The sequence below is a fragment of the Adiantum capillus-veneris genome, chromosome 22, assembly GCF_014529385.1.
Source record: "Adiantum capillus-veneris isolate H3 chromosome 22, ASM1452938v2, whole genome shotgun sequence".
Lineage (NCBI taxonomy): Eukaryota > Viridiplantae > Streptophyta > Polypodiopsida > Polypodiales > Pteridaceae > Adiantum > Adiantum capillus-veneris.
In genome coordinates, this window is record NC_140952.1 from 78,191,130 (window position 1) to 78,208,919 (window position 17,790).

A 17,790-nucleotide genomic window follows, 5' to 3' on the forward strand; every position below is an offset into this window, starting at 1 on the left:
GACCCCATCCTCTTTCTAATGCATGATAGCTATTTTATCATCGAATTAATCACACCTACTTGATTAACATAAATTAGCACGTTTGATAAAATTATATAAAGAGAGAGAGATAGATAGATAGATTGCATTATCATCCACGGAGGTCAAATATGACCTATGGGACCGAAAACAAAAAAACTTTACAACAGGTTCTGCAAAAAGGGAGGCGTTCTTCTTGACTTGAGTCGGTGTCAGATCTTCTGCAAACCACATTTTGGTGTCCTTGAGAAACCTCGATTGCTCAAGTAGTTTGCTTTGGTATGCCTTGGTTTTTAGAGAGAGAGAGAGAGAGAGAGAGAGAGAGAGAGAGAGAGAGAGATAAATGGACGACAAGACAGAAACTTTTCATAAATTAAAATATACAAAATGTTTATGAATCATCTTCCAAAGAATCTCTACAAGTAGCTTCACCCAAATCTAACTTCCATGGCTCCTAAATCGTCATTTGTGGACGTGTTGGTTTCATCATCTTTGAAGTTGTCATCTTCCATCTCATTATCATTATCATCATTATGGAAATTATTCTCGCTAATATTGGTTTCAGTGGGACCTGAATCATCAATCTCTCTCTGCTCTATCTCCTCCTCATCCAAAGTAGTAGGTGTGAGAGGATCAAAGATGAGCTCCACTTCATTAGTGGAAAAAATGGTTCTCCCCCAAGTGTTACTGGAACTACAAACCAAAGTTTTGGTTGGTGGATTGATGGGATATAGATTACTTGTAGAAGAGAAACTCAAAGTGAGTGACATTGGTATTCTGTTACAAGCAAATAAGGGTAAAGAAGGTTATCACTCACCTGCTTACAGTTGTGTGGAAAAACTAAGTTTTCATACCTCCTCATGTGATGCACATTAGAGTCCACCATGTAGAGCCCATTATCATGTCTTCTAGACACATTTGCAAACCATTTCCATTCAAAGATGAAGGTATGAAAGGTTCTAAAATTGACCTTTAGTATCCTTTCAATAGGCCCGTAGTACTTGGCTTCATTGCCATTTTTGTCAAAGTTTCCCCTGATTGTGCACCATCATAAAGAGGTGTTTTAGCACTTGATAGAAACCCGTTCTCCATTTCTTGTGCCCATTGAGTGCATGGTATATAATCCTCTTCACACATGTTGGATTCAGGTGCGAACAACTCATCAACCATGTCAAACATGTGCTCATCCTCAAACTCAAATTGTCCCTGAGATGCATGGGGAAAACCTACCAAAGTAGAGATAGTACCACAATCACCACGAGCCATGCCTTCACTCACCCACTCCAGCCATCGTCTTTCAGTGTTGCATGCCATAGCACTACCACCGAACACAGACCAATGGGGAGCATCCTCAAGCGAGGGGGGACTGTGCTCCTACCTACTCGAGCGCCTTTTTGAGGGATCCAAAGCTCCTCATTCTCCACATTCTCCAAGGCAATGTGCCGCAAGCGAGGGATGCTCCTTTGCACTTGGTATAAGGGCAATGGATTTTTTTCTTGAGCCATCGTTCACATTAGGGCCTATTTGGAGGGCCACAATTATCCCAATCATCATGCACATTCATGAAAGATAGTTAGGTAAGTTCAAGAATCTTTGAAAAATTCCGTTTTCTCTAAAAAATGAATAGTTAGTAGAGGAGGTGTAAGCTAAAATTTCAATAGTGAAAGAAAAGAAACGATTAAAGAAACACTAGAAAAAAATGCAATGAGTAGGAAAAGAGGTGTGATAAAAAAATAAAAATTGTACTAAAAGGACTATTGGTTAGAGAGGAGGTTGGGAAATCACAAGCCTGCTACATCGGATTCTTATTGCGACGTTGGAGAGGGGAATGGGGGAACACACCCAACACTCAGTGCAAGGCCTCTCTATAGCTCATGGCATTCATAGAACCCATGCTCTCTCAGAAACACCTTTGAAAGACACAATTTGCACTAGCAAATCACCATTGCACACTTCCCAATTATCACACACCCGACAAGACCATAACACACCACGCACCCACCACCAAAACTTGTTTCAACCCTTACAACAACATGACTACTCAATCTCACTCTTTGAGCACAAAACACGGCCAGTTCGGAGGGGGGGGGGGGGGGGGGGGGGGGGGCACACACATCCACACTGCCGACATTGAGCCCCAAGAAAAAATACACTCACTCTCTTTGGATCTCTTGCGAATGGTAGGCCAAAAGCCCTAAAAAATGATTTGAAAAACCCTTTAATAAGGGTGCCCTATTGATCTTTGTAATATCAGCTTTTTTTTTGTTGAAAAATGTTTGGTACATTACACTTGTAGACACCCATAGCATTGCTTTGTCTTGGTCACAACCCTGACCAACTTTTGCTACACCATCATTGCCCAAACCCCTTGTTGAACATTCATGTTCAACCATAAACACGCTTATTGAACTTGAAAACCTATAACACCAAACTCACAACCAAGCACACTAGAAAACCACAACCACTCGGAGGGGGTCACTATGTATAAATTGTGTATATCACATGTGTTCAATGACTATTTTTAAAACTTTGTTGTGAAATTTTGACAAAGAAAACACACCCTTTTTCTATTCAATCTGTATTTTTTTCCCAAATTTCATTTTATGGTACCCTTATGTATGTGAAAATAAAATAAAATTTAGTAACCCCATCTGCTGCACTCACATGATAGTCACAAAGTTATTAGGTGATCCCCCCAAGGACAACCATATGTACAAGATATATACAAGGCTATGTTTCCATTGCATATTATCTCTTTCAGGTGGGTTGCCCAAACCCCTTGGCCACAATTTGATGCACATAAGGCACAAAACCCATGTCAAAGTACATCTTGAGCCGCACACCATTCACTCGGTGCCTAAGAAGCTTACTATTCACTTGTACCAACTAATAGGTCCCATTAGGAAAGGCCTTCTACACCTTGTATGGACCCATTCACTTCTTCTTGAACTTCTTCAGGAAAGTGAAATCCAGGTATCTCTCATATTTATTACTAGGTATCCTTCTTGTATCTTCTTGTCTAGCTAGTTTTGATTGAACTTTGCAACCCGCTTCTCCCATTGCTTCACATAGTAACCTACCACTACCTCCCTGTCCATCTACAAGGCTTCAAGACTGGCAATCCAAATCTATAAAACCTCCTATTGGGTCGCATTGACTCGCCACATGCCCTTCAAAGCTCCTAGCTATGCATGCACTGGGAGTACTACCTCTTTACCATAGACCAACTCTAATGGAGTAAACTATGTAGCCACTGTATAAGATGTCATGTACGCCCATAAGCACTTCTCAAGGTTAGCCTCCCACTATCTCTTGCTTGTACACATACTTTTTGATGATTTTCTCATTGACACTCTCTACTAGACCACTACATTGGAGATGATAGGGCAAAGAAAACCGATGCTGAATGCCCAAATTTTTGACCAATGTACGCATTTTCTTGCTTCTAAATCCCTAACCTCTATTAGAAATGACACCCAAGGCACTCCAAAATGGCAACAAATGCAATCAAAGACAAAACTGAGCCAGAATATGATCATTTATCTCTTTAACTATTTTGACCTTGACCCACCTGGTAAGGTAGTCAATGGCTACCAGAACGTACTTCTTATCGCTCGTTGACTTAGGGAGTGGACCAATGGCATCCAAACCCCACTTCTCAAAAACACTTTGAGCTACGGAAGTCCCCTGTGAATTAGCTACAATTGTTGTTTGCCCACGGTTTGGCATTTGTGGCAGGTCTTGCACCAATAGTGCACATTCTCTACTATGGAAGGCCACCAAAAGCCAGCTTTCAAAACAACACTTGATCTTTACCTTGATGTCCTCTCTCTTCATGACATTGCTCCAGCACCATGCCAATCTCCTCTTTTTAAAGCACTCTCCTCAGCACTCTGTCTCGACCATATGTCATCAGGTCTTCGTCTACCAATGTGAACTTGTGGGCATTTTGCACAAATCTTCTTCTCTGCATCTTTGATAAACCTTCTAGAGACTGGCATGAGCTCAAAAAATCCTCTATCACCTTTAGGGCCTCTCTACCTACATAAGTGGATGGTGCCATGTACAAACCTGCAACATGCACCTGTAGTTAACTACTTGCTAATTGATCTGCCTCTTGATTTTGTTCTCTCTTAACATGCTTGATCTGGAACGCTTTAAAAAACCTCAATAGCTCTTTTAAGGCAAAGAACCAATGATTTAAAGAATCCAATGCCTTTTGGGGAAGTTTGAGGTCTCGAATTTTTCTTGTAAGAAATGGTAGAGAGAGAAAATACTTTTCATTTTTGAAAAAATGAACAAGGAATTCTAAAACTCAAAATTGGGGAAAAACCTTCATATTTTTACTGGGTGCACGGGATGTTACTTTTTGGGGCCTCACATGTAAGTGTAGACAATGAATATTGTATCAAACATTTTGGCTTATTGGTTTATCTAATTTTTCTTTGGTTGTTGTAAACTCAGAGAGACAAACATATGTAGCTTGTGGACAAGGACGATGAGGAAAAGGATAGATAGATATTTTTTTGTAGTCTTCGTTTACAAGTACAAATGTGGCACAAAAAACCCATATGATTTGTATTTAAAAGTCATTTGAAATTTTGGCTTTATTTGTAATTTTTTTTAAGTGTTGTTCTTTTGTGCTTCAAGTTATAAAGATAAGGTGTGACTAGTAATTTTAAAGTTTATTGTTATTTTATTTTTGTGCACTTTCTAAATGCAGTTGATATTTCATATGTTTTATGTAGCTAAAAAATAAAGATGCTCATTTGGGCCACCCCAAACTTGGATGGCCCAAATGAGCATAATTATTTTTGAAAATTCGTATAATAAAAATTGTGGTGGTTAGTCATGATAATATATTCGCGACTATTATCACATATATTGCTTAAAAACCACTACCGCATGCATTGCCACTGGTATTACCGCTCATGCAAACTTTTCTCTTTCTATTTTCCTTTGTTAATCCATGGGAATGCTGATAATTCTCGACTTTTTTCTCTTATAGTGGTTGAGAAGAGGTATTTTAACATGTTCCAACACCTTTAGAAAATTTGAAAGTTGGTTATTTATTGAGTTACCCTAGTGGTGGTGGTAACGCGTTTAAAATACTCAAGTGAGCTTTAAATAGATTCTACATAGTATTTTGGATTTAAATAGTTTACACAAACGTTTGCAAAGGGACAACAATTAAGTTGAAAATCAAAATGTTTTTCTTGGTTTCATTGAACCTCCTACTAAACCGTGTATTGGTCAAATGGACCATTTGACCCATGAGGGTTGCCACTGTGGAGAACATTACTGTTTCTAAGAAGATATCACCACCTTTTTTTTTAGTACAAAAACACTCCTCCAAGGGGGGCACTAGTGTCAGTTCAAGGGTAGGGCTAGGACACACATGTAGTACGGGGGGTCTATATATAGCTAGGGCCAAGGGACTATATATAGTACAGTTGGGTGGTTATGCACATGTTGTTGTCCCCAATCTCTTACATTGCTCACCATAAATCTCTACTCCTTGTGATTTTCAAATCTCTCCTTCACCCTGTTACATGGATAGCTTCAAACGGAGACTAACATTTTCTGAGCATTTTCTCTTGATAGTGTCAGTGCTTTTCTCATGGAACTTTTGCTTTGCTATACCAAGGACCTCACCAATGGTAAAATCAACCTTGCTGTTCAAAATAATCTATTCCAATACTTTCTTGAGATCTATCCTTGCCTCTATATCAGCTTGGATCTTGTAAGATAGATTCTTTGCTCTACCTTTTGTTAATTCCTTCTTCTTTTTTTTTGGTAGCTTCCTGTAGAGGCACTTTAGGTATAGGCATCTCTTATGGAGAAGCTGATCTAGGAGGCACTATGTCGTTTCTGCCTTCACTCCTTGTGGCCCAATTTGAAGGTCCTTCATCCCCATTCTCATGCCTATCTTTCTATTCAACAATGGCATGATTGTCATTGTTGAATAGATAGGAGCTTGTAAGCTAAATTCTTTGCTTTAGCTTTTGTTACTTCCTTCTTCTTTTATTTGGTAGCTTCTTGCAGAGGCACGTTAGGTATAGGCATCTCTTATGGAGAAGCTGATCTAGGAGGCACTATGTCGTTTCTTCCTTCACTCCTTGTGGCACCATTTAAAGGTCCTTCATCCCCATTCTCATGCCTATCTTTCTATTCAACAATGATATGATTGCCTTGAAATTTGGAAATTTACACATGCATTGACAAGGAGTCTATGGAGTTGTCCCAAACTATTTCTAGCCGAATAAAATCTCCAGCTTCATGCAAAACGTCTTTAGTCAATTTACTCTTCATAGGACATTCTATTGCGCATGGCCACAATTTTCCAATTTCATTAGATACTTCTCCAACCTTGATTTGTAGATTGACTCGATTGTCACACCATATGCATCTATGTACAAAGCCTTCTCTGTTTTGAGCTCTTTGTCTTTCTGATTGACCAAATGGTTACCCCTTTTCTTCTGCCCTTGCAAGATTTGAATTTAGCTCTTGCATTCATTTAACAATATCATCTAAAATAAAGTTTGTCTCTTTGGAATAATAATAACAAGCATTATGGGACCCTTAGGAATGCCTGGGGCTTGAGATGGGTTGACTTTCATCTCGTCTCTTTGTAGTTTTTGATTAGCTAGTAGTGATATCGCATCCTCGACCTCATTCCAATCATTCCTCTTTAGGCCATGTTTAAAACCTTTGTCCTCTAGTAGTAACTCCAACTTCCCTTGCATCTCTTTCCCTATAGCCTACAAAAAGAGATTTTTCTTCTCTGAGTTTAGGGTAGCCTATCATAGTGCCTCTAAAATTCCCTTACAAATTCAGTAGGTGACAGTCCCTCCTTTGGCCTAAGTACGGGGATGGGAATGGAGCAAGCTTTGCAGTGAGCTTTTATGATCAACTCACCAAATCTATAAAATAATATTTCTCTAAAAATCTTGCTACGAATAGATTTTTTGGAGTGATATTTTCAGAGCGAACTTTTTTTCTCTCCCTCTCTCTCTCTCTCTCTCTCTCTCTCTCTCTCTCTCTCTCTCTCTCTCTCTCTCTCTCTTATCTTTCTCTCTCTCAAAGAAGTACGAAGTGCAGCTAGGAAAGCGTCGAGCCTCTGACTGTGAGGGTTTGTAGCAAAATCAAGTGAATTGCAAACGATTTGAAAAAAAAAAAGACACAATTAAAATGAATGCCTCTACACTACCGCAATCTCATGAGTTCATAATCCACTTCTATTTGGGGTGACCACCTTGGAAAAGGACATAAGGTTCTTTTGAGGAAAGTGGTAGCCGGGATCATGGACTCAGGTGTGCTAGCTGGGTTAGTAGGTTGATGTGTTGGTGCAAGGTGTGTACTAGCGCGTTGTTGGGCACTAGGTGGGTTACTGGGCATGCTGCTAAGTGGATGTGTTGGTGCAAGGTGTGTACTAACGCGTTGCTAAGTGGATGTGTTGTCCAAGGTGTGAAAGTGCCCAAATGTTGAGCTCGGTATGAGACGTTGAGGTATACATGAGAACATTTGGACTTGCAGAAGTGATAGAAAATAGACCAGTCGGTGCAATTTGCAAAATAGAAGTGGTCGATCGTTATGAAGAGGCAGCACGAAGGGTCCCCTCCAATATTAGAAAAAAACCGGGGTCTAGTGTATTTTAACCGGCTGAAATTATAAAATCCCGGTTAGATTTTGAGCTTGCCTTTAAGAAAACCGGCAAATTTACACAACTTTTAGTGTAATTACCGGCAAAAGCTTCAAATTTTGACCTAAAAACCGAGAGAATTTCAAGTTTCCCCTTATTTTGTTCGGTTAGGAAAAATGTATTTTTCTAGCCCTAGGAGTCCTACTCCCCTCAATGCCCGGATTGACAATGGAAACAACCTGGCCAGGGTCGTCTCCATGCAAGCACCACAGTCCACGTCGTCCACCTCTCTCTCTCTCTCTCCTCTCTCTCTCTCTCTCTCTCTCTCTCTCTCTCTCTCTCTCTCTCTCTATATATATATATATATATATATATATATATATATATATATATATATATATATATATATATATATATATATATATATAGATCTCTCAGCGTGCCTTGAAGCTGCCTGTACTGTGAATTTATCCAGCTAGCCCAAGCCCGTCTACAAGCCACCAGTCTACAAGCCCAAGCCTATCTACAAGTCTCCACCCCCTCCTCCCTACTACGAGCCATCTCGTGTCTATAAGTCTCCACCCCCTCCTCCCTACTACGAGCCATCTCGTGTCTATAAGTCTCCACCCCCTCCTCCCTACTACGAGTCGTCTCCTATCTACAAGTCTCCTCCACCCCCCACTTATCAGGAGCCATCCCCCGTCTACAAATCCCCTCCTCTTCCATATGTCACACCTTCCCCCGTCTACTCTCCCCCTCGTCCCCATTACTAGTTAGCGTTCTTAGTACTCCACACATGCCCATGAGTGTGCGGCAACCCCCGTCTACTCCCACCCTCCTCTATTACTAGTTAGTATTCTTTGTTCTCCATAAGCAACCATACTAGTTAGCTTCTCCCTTTGCAATTGAACGTGCAATTTGTCCCTGGTCAAAAAGCATCTCTACAACAATCTCTCTAGTCATTCTCGAGTGGAAAGCAATGTCTCAACAATGTTCTATCTAGACCTATGGGGTTATCTTAATAAGAAGATGGAGCTGAGTTGTTATTTTAAGAGTTGTCTAATGATATGCAGCATGAGAGATATATCCATAATCTTGCTCAATGTCCAATCTACTGAGCATTTTTTTAAAAAAACTATTGTGAGAATTAGCATGTTCTGTGTTGGTCACCTTTCCAATAAAGGTTAACTTGGTCCCCCTCCACATCCATCACCATGTCATTGATGCATCGATCGATGAGATATGAATGTCGAGTAGACAAAGACTTATTCTATGCTTGCAAAATTGTTCCATAATCCATTATCATCTTCATGGTGGGTGTAAGAGATTTGCAAGTAATTATGATCCTTAACGTGTAACCTTGACCCTTCAATTGTATGATTTTGGCAATGTGTTTACAGTAAGAAAATTCCTTAGGTAAAAGTAGCATTTCATTGTGCCTCATCGAGGTGTTCATGCACAAAAAAGTTGATTGAAATATCTCATGCTTTCCTTTGGCATCATTGCATTCTATGGATCCCTAATCATAGTGTCATATATATCACAGGAAATCCAATGCATGGATTTCCTTGCTCAGCTAGTGTTAGTATTTATTATGGATCCCTTACTCAGGTGGATTTAGTATTCTATGGATCCGTGATCATAGTGTCATATATATTGCAGGAAAGCCAATGCATGGAGTTCCTTGCTCAGCTGGATACCTATAGCAATCGCACCTTAATGCCCCTAGAGTCTACCTCAAGGCATTCATTGTTACTGTATTTTTTCTATCTACCTATAGCAATCGCACCTTAATGCCCCTAGAGTCTACCTCAAGGCATTCATTGTTACCGTAATAATGTTCATCCATCCATCAAAGTGCCTCTCAAATTCCCTTACAAGTTCATTAGGTGAAAGTACCTCCTTTGGCCTAAGTACCTGCGGCCGACGTCCTACCACCCACTGCCCTCGAGGGGTCCACCTCTATGTATGTAAGTATACCATGAGAGTTCAACAGGAGGGGTTTTTTAAGTATACCATGAGAGTTCAACAGGAGGGGTTTTTTAATTCATAAATTTTGGGTAGATTTACATAAAATATATTTAAATAAGGGTTTTTTTTATTGCACTTTGGAAAAGAACCCATAAGTTCATAAAGAAAGAGGGGTTGTTTTATTACTTCAAGATTCACAAATAAGGGGTTTTTTAAATAACCTTTGCACGCACGTTGTATAGATGGTTTACATATAGTGAAACCCCTAATCCACTGCATACACCATTCTTATTCTTGCACATATACAAAGAATAAGGTGCCTCTCATTCTTGAGGTCTGATTCAACCACACAACACAATGCACTCTTCTCCTCTCCCTCTCCCGCACCCACCGTGCACGCACGCATCCACGCACATGTACTCTTTCATGAACATGAGCTTGTACACAAAAGGAGGGGAGACGACTTGCCGAGAATCGAGAATGGCTAAGTCCAGAGGTGAGCACCACGAGGAGCTGAGGCCATTTGACTTCTTGCATAAGGCAACTGAGTAGCATGTTGTCCTCTACGACTGCGTCTTTGTGCTCATGTGTTGTTGTAGCCCTCCCTACATGCCATAGATTCATATTTATAAGCCTTTTCACATTTTTGGGTGCTTCTTTAGAGGTTTAGTACAAATAGATGTTGGGGCCTCCCCTCCAAGAAGGTTTTTTGATAGCAAAGCTTCTTGAAGCTCTTCAAAGTCCTTTCGAGGATTAAATTTTTGTGAGGACGTACGACACGGACTTGTAGAGACATCCAAAAATGAGAAGTTAATTCCATATAGAAATTTAAACTTATGAAACTATAAAATCTATACGAATTTTTGAAGATCTAGCAAGGAGGTGTATCAGATCAAGGACTTTTGGTGAATCATAGATTCGACTTTCAAACCGCTCCACTTATTGATATGAAAGAAGCCATGGAGGATGTGTGGTTTGAGGAAAGGTGACGAGCTACATGACACCGTAGGTTTATCGATATGTAAGAATTTAATACTCTAATTTGCTAATCAATTCCAATTTAAATACACTCAAGTTAACAACTTCATCGTGCAGATGGCCGAAGGATCGATTGCAAAATCATGTTGTGACCAATCTAGGGGCTTATGGCGGACCACCACCATCCGAAACTCTTTTAGGAATGCATGAGAACGAGAAGACCTCGTCGTAGATGAATGACCTAAAGCTCCTAGTGTATAGAGGTGAAGACAAAGAGTGATACAAAGATGTCGTGAATGCTTTTTTGCACAAGTGGTCCGATGTCCATCATCTACGTGCAACTCTAGACGTGTTTTGCTCTCTTGAAACAATTTAGCGCTTGAGGGCAAGGCCTACTAGTGGTGGATGCTGCTAAACCCACAATGACCTGACAATGATTCCAAGTTATGTTCCAAAAAGAGTTTCTTTTTAGCAACAAGGATGATATAAGCTGGCAAGTGTGGGATGAGTGCTTCATGCGTACTTTGTTGGGAAAACAAGAACAAGAAGCATCTCTATAGCAAAGTCTCCCAGTAGTACTTAATACACAAATTTAGCACCATAAACCATACCAAAAGAAATCCCACAAAACCACAACTTAAAGACATGTGATCCTTTGAGAACTTACAATCATACATTCACCCAAAAGATCACCATGGAAGCTAGGAAGCACCTACCTTGGTATGGAATTATAGCATACACCAACCAATGCACTCAAAGAAAAGAGATTCCCCCTTCAAAAAGTTTCCTCTTCAAAATCTCAATCTCAAAGTGTACATATGTGACGCAAAATATGTTACCTTTCACAACTTACTCTACATCAAACCACGTGTATGCTGCCATTGCCTATACCCTGTGGAAAACAAACCATATCTTATAGAACACAAATCAAAAAGGGATGCTATCAACCCTAAAAAATTCTCTGTATTGTTTGCAATAGAGCCAGCAAATTTCAAATACATGCACCACTATGAGAAAAATTGGCATGAACATCAAGCTACCATGGCATATCTATGCATAGAGAGAAGGCTACTTAAGGGAAAAAAAGTGCATCAAAAAATTTCTCTCTACAACGACCATCCAATGACTCTCTCTCTCTCTCTCTCTCTCTCTCTCTCTCTCTCTCTCTCTCTCTCTCTCTCTCTCTCTCTCTCTCTCTCTCTCTCTCTCTCTCTCTCTCTCTCTCTCTCTCTCTCTCTCTCTCTCTCTCTCTCTCTCTCTCTCTCTCTCTCAAACCGGCGGTGATGATTGCCACCCCTACATGGTTATCTAGCTGTTGATGCAAGAAAATCATTTTCAGCCACAATAACCAACTCGTGCATGTAGTCCGTAGCCTCCAAAAATGTATGGTTGCACCAAGAACAATTCATGGAGCTTTATGGCCCATGTTGTGGATCATGCGGCCCTTTTCCACCCACCCTGACACAACTAACTCTCTCTGTTTTTTTTCATCAGTGATCCACACCTTTCATCTATGTTGTTTCCCTAAAAGCAAGACTGCAAACGTTTGGTTGGCTTCATTCCCTATTTTTTCCTGGTTATCAAGCGATGCTCATAGCCAGCATAACCCATTCTAGCCTCCACTTCTCCATCGACCTAGGAACTGCAATTGAAAATAGGACGACCATCACTGCAATCCTCCATCTTGTTTCAAACGTAGCAAGTAGAGGACGATCTTGAAATGGTAGAAAGATCCAACAAGGTGAGGCTAAGATAGTATCTTTGTTACAAATCTCCAACAAGGTAAAACGCTAAGATAATATCTTCATTACAAAGCTTTGAGCTTTTGGGAGAGAAGAAGCAACTTGAAGATTTCGACTACTTTAAATTGCGAGTCTGTGTGATGAAGTAAACCGAGCTTGCAAACAAAGAATCCTCCCAATAGCACTTACTAAACCCGTAATCTATCATAAGAAGTTTTGGACAAATTCTCACAATAATTCCCACATTGTGACTTACCTCAACATCACGAGCTTCTGTGAGGGAGGTGCCGCATACCTAGCTTGGTACGATTGGGGGCAGGGGACCGCCGGCCCCGTGGGGGGGCAGGGGACCCGGGGCCAGTGGTCCCCTGCCCCCAATCGTACCTAGCTAGGTATGCGGCGCCTCCCGAGCATAAGCTCATGATGTTATTCATTGTATGAAAAACACTAGAAAAGACTCCATTTTCCTACATAAGAAAATTTCTAAATCTTGTTGTGTATTGCATATGCCTAGATATATGGAGCCCACCATAGTCAAAAAAATCTCACAAATTCTACACTGAGACGCAATTATAGGTTTATGGGCTTTGCTTATCTTCTCCAAGCTTGTTTGGTCGCATGTACCCAGTGATTCTCCACTAGAGAAGGCCATCCTTCCAAGTTCCCCCCTCATCTCAAGTCTCTCTTTCCCAACCATATTAATGGAGCCCTCATGCCATGCCTAAAATTCCACCCCTCATGCAAAGGAGCTGCTTCCTCCATTTCTCATTTAAATCTCTCTCTCTCTCTCTCTCTCTCTCTCTCTCTCTCTCTCTCTCTCTCTCTCTCTCTCTCTCTCTCTCTCTCTCTCTCTCTCTCTCTCTCTCTCATGGAGAGGCAATGCAGCAAGGCGAGCATCTCAAGTGGGAAGTTTGTAGTGCATCCATTCTTCATCGACTACCTCTAAGTGCCCTCTGGTACTATAGCTCCGACATTTTTAGCAAGAGCACCACTGGCCGGCGAGCCTCTATAGGCCTATCTTGCCAAAGTAATCATGCCACACTTATCATCTTGTTTTAAAAGTATATGCATAGAAGGACACAAGGATCGCTTGTTTTCACACACCATTAGTAGAGTTTATCATCCACTATGGCTATAATAATTGCAAAAGGCATTTCAACATGAGTCTTATTTGATAAACAAGGAACAACATATACAACTATTCATGATAAACATGCGACAATCACCATGAAGATTGTAGGCATAAACATGATGCATACACTTGCACTAATGACACTGATGCACACAAAATCTCTCTCTCTCTCTCTCTCTCTCTCTCTCTCTCTCTCTCTCTCTCTCTCTCTCTCTCTCTCTCTCTCTCTCTCTCTCTCTCTCTCTCTCTCTCTCTCTCTCTCTCTCTCTCTCTCTCTCTCTCTCTACCAAATCTTTATGGCTCACTTCAGATAGCTGCAACCTGACCTGCAATCACACATTCTGCCTTATCATTAGGAGTGGCATACCACTAAAAATCTTCATCCTACGAGACTCACTACAAATGGCCTATTGGAGTACAAGAAAGTTAGAATTGACTCTTGGAGCATATATCACCTATGCTAGTCAAATTTTCAAGAGCTTCAATCCTAATCACAACATCTCTAACATGACACAAATTCCCCATTGGTGTGTATTTTCGATCACCATAAATATCATGCACAACAACAAGTTTTCCTAGTTTATCTATTATATGCTTTGAACTACAAGCAACAAAAAATAGATAAATATGTATGGTTATACCTATTACCAATGATATAAGGTAATTGGCAGTTTGCACCTTTGGAATATTCCTCAATGTTGCACCATACGATACTAAAATTATGATTTATCTTGCTTCATGTTGCCTTATGTCTTTGCTTCTATATGAAATCTTTGTTGATATTGTCCCTAATCCTTCGTTGTGCATGGCTAAATTTATTAGAGGGTACTTAATTCTATGCAAGGACTTGATACCAACACCGTTCCATTAGGAGATTAGGAGACATACGTTTAGACTATCATAACATGTGGTCATAAATTCTATCAAGTTCAATTAGTATTTATGGATTAGCTTTATTCTTTTATTATCACTCTTATGACTCTTTACCAACAAGTAACAGTATGTAGCTACAAAGTCATATTTAGGGATACATTTTTGAATGGAAGGACACAGGTCCCACGGGTAAGGCCACCGACACGGCCAGGCAATGTGTATGCTAGGGGGATGCTATAAGATAGCATGGTTGGGTGAAGACTAGCACACAGAATACTCCCCTCCTTTCAGTGGTATCCAAGCTATTCTTGGCAAACCGGAAAAGAGGGTTGCATGTGCATGCGACGGCAGGCAAGGCCACCGACACCACCGGACAGTGTGCATGCTAGGGGGAGGCTATAAGATAGCATGGTTGGGTGGGGACTAGCACATGGCATTACTCCCCTCCTTTCATTAACAAATCTAAAAATTAAGTAATCAGATTAGCTTCTCATTTGGAATTATTGATCAAGCTTAGTACTACTTTGACACCACACCAATATCTACCAATTACCCTAGATTTTTTAAACAATTTGCAAATTTATAGGAACTTCATTATCCGTTGGTTTGTACTTAACTTTGACTACTTTTAGTCTCTCTTATGAGCAAACAACCTTAACTACTCATCAATTTAATCATTAACGGGTTTCAAAGTAATGATGTGTTTAGTGTGTAGTTGCTCTTTTTTACAAAAATTATGAGTGAATTCTTGGACTCTCTTTGAGGGAAGTGTGACACAATCTGTTATATGGTACGGTTTGGAGTCATATAGAAATGAGGGATACTTCTTGCTCTAATGTAAGTGCATCAATTATCTCTACCCATAGTTCTACTTTTCTACAAATAGAACTACATCCATGGAAGAATATTTATATCGAGGATGGATATCTAGTCCACAAGGGGAGTATGAACACCCATGGACTTAAAACACTAGAAGAAAAATTCTTTTTCAGTGTCAAAACATTCCAAATGCAGACCATCCTGGTATTTGGAAGACATATGCATTAGTTAGAAAGCAAATTTGCTAGCTAGGTTTACACAAGGATGTACACAAGTGCATGATAAAGTGCCAAAAGTATTAAGTGAAAAAATATGAGTGTCTTGAGGTAGGTGGGCTCTTACAACAATTAGAGATCCCAAACAAGAAATGGGAAAGAATCGATATTGGCTTTATTGTCTTTCTACCATTGACACTTTGTGTCCACGACTTTAGTTGAGCGTAGTAGACCATTTGACTAAGGTGTGTAGGTTTATTTTGACAAGACTACGATCAAGGATCCAAAATTAGCAAGTCTATTTGTGGAAAACATGTATAGTTTAATGGTTTTATAGCTAATATTGTTAACGATAGAGATATGAAATTTCATGGTCAATTTTTTAGGGCAGTATTTTGTAACCTTGGGACTACAAATGATCATCCTCAGTCCGATGGATAGATTGAGCAAGTAAATCAGGTACTAAAAGATATGCTACAAGCCTATGTTAGTAAAAAGTAGATAGATTGAGAAGACCATCTACCTATTTTTTAATCTGCTTACAATATGCAAAGCACGTTCTCACAGGATTTAGCCCCTTCATGCTCATGTATGGTTATCAAACTCAATCTCTAGTTGGCATAGGATTAGCCAATGAATGCATACACTTGGCTAAGGATTTATTAAAAGAAAATTTTGATATGTTAAGGATTTATAAGAGGAATGTTAAACAGGTTCAAGACCGTTACAAAAAGTTTGTAGACGAGAAGATTCCAGAGCATTCCAAAAGTTTCAAAACTTGCCCAGCACCTAAACTTCCACCTAAGTATTGAGGCTTGTTTTAGATCCTTAAGAAGATTGGTGAAAATGGTTTCAAATTAGATTTGCTAGCACATTCAAGAGTTCATCTTGTCTTCCATGTTATCCGTTTATGAAAGAGATTAGGACAAGTAGATAATGTTACTGATTCAGATATTTTGGATGACATAATTCAGCCACCCATTCAAACTTTTCATGAGCCAAAAAGGATTTTGGATCGTCATGATTTATGAACACATTCATGTTTGTCAGCAAGTTCTCATCAAATGGAAAGATAGACCCGAGGAAGCTGCCACTTGGGAAAACATTAGTGTGCTTAAGTGGTTTCCTACTTTTGTGTTTGATGTTTTGGAGGAAGTAGTGTTAGGACAAAGCTCGTGGCCATTAGGCACAGCCACATGGATGATTGCATGAGTGCTCCCCCTAGGCTAGGGGATATAAAGCTAGGGCGGTTGGCTGTTAAAAGTGTCTATTGTTGCTCAAACGGCCTATGGCCTTTTATTGGTATCATAGCAAATTTACTCTTAGGGAGGAGGAGGGGCATGAAGGAGTTTCATGAGTTGCATGTGCATGCAAATAATCTCTATCCCTCACAAGCTTCCCATGGCAAACTTGTATAGAGAAAAGAGCCACGTGTGAATGTTGGCTTCTTGCACACATGAGGAGAGGAGGTAACTTGCTGAGATCAGCTGTAGCAAAGTGCAAAGGCAAGCACCTTGAGGAAATGAGGTTGTTTGCCTTCTTGTGTGTGAGCAACAAAGTAGCATGCCATCCTCTGTGAGTGTGTCTTTGTGCTCATGTGCTACCATTGTCCTCCAATTGCACACCATAGCTTCATGTTTAGAGTCCTTTTCAAAATTTGGGTGCCCCTTTAGGGGTTTAGTTCAAAGAGATTTTGGGGCTTCCTCTCCAAGGAGGGTTTCTCAACAAAGTCCTTCTAAGGCTTGACATTTCTGTGGGGGGAAGTACGATACAAACTTGTAGGGACATCTAGAAAAACTTTCTAAAAGTATAAGTCTACAATAGTTTCCAAATTTTTGGTAGGGAGATGTTAGCCCAACAAGGGCTTCTAGAAAATGTTATATTTGACTTTTAAACCGCTCCACTTGCGGGTATGGAAGAGTCCATGGAGGTGCATGCTGAGGAAAGTGATGGGTTGCAAGACAACCATGGATTTTTCACTATGAAAGGATTTAATGCTCTCCTTCATCACACACGTCAAGTGGAAAAATAATTTGGTGGTCATCAATGCCAACTTAACTACACTCACGAAGCTAGTTAACAATTTCATGATGAAGATGGATTGGTAGAAGAATCATGTTGTGGCCAATTCAGGGGGTTGTTGGTAGACCACCAAGGCCCAGTACACTTTTGGTAGGGCACAAGAACCACAAGAATCCATCTTAGATGAGAGAGCTAAAGCCATCGGTGTATGGAGGCGAAGACAAAACCTCTGTCATAATAACTAATATCTAATTCCCCTAAATGATTTTCTCATGTTAAACTGATCATTTAATATGGGGAAGTGCCAGGGAAGAAAAAGCTATAATATTGGTTAAGCTGGCAGACTGGCCAAAGTAGGAATCCAAAGGAGGGAAAATA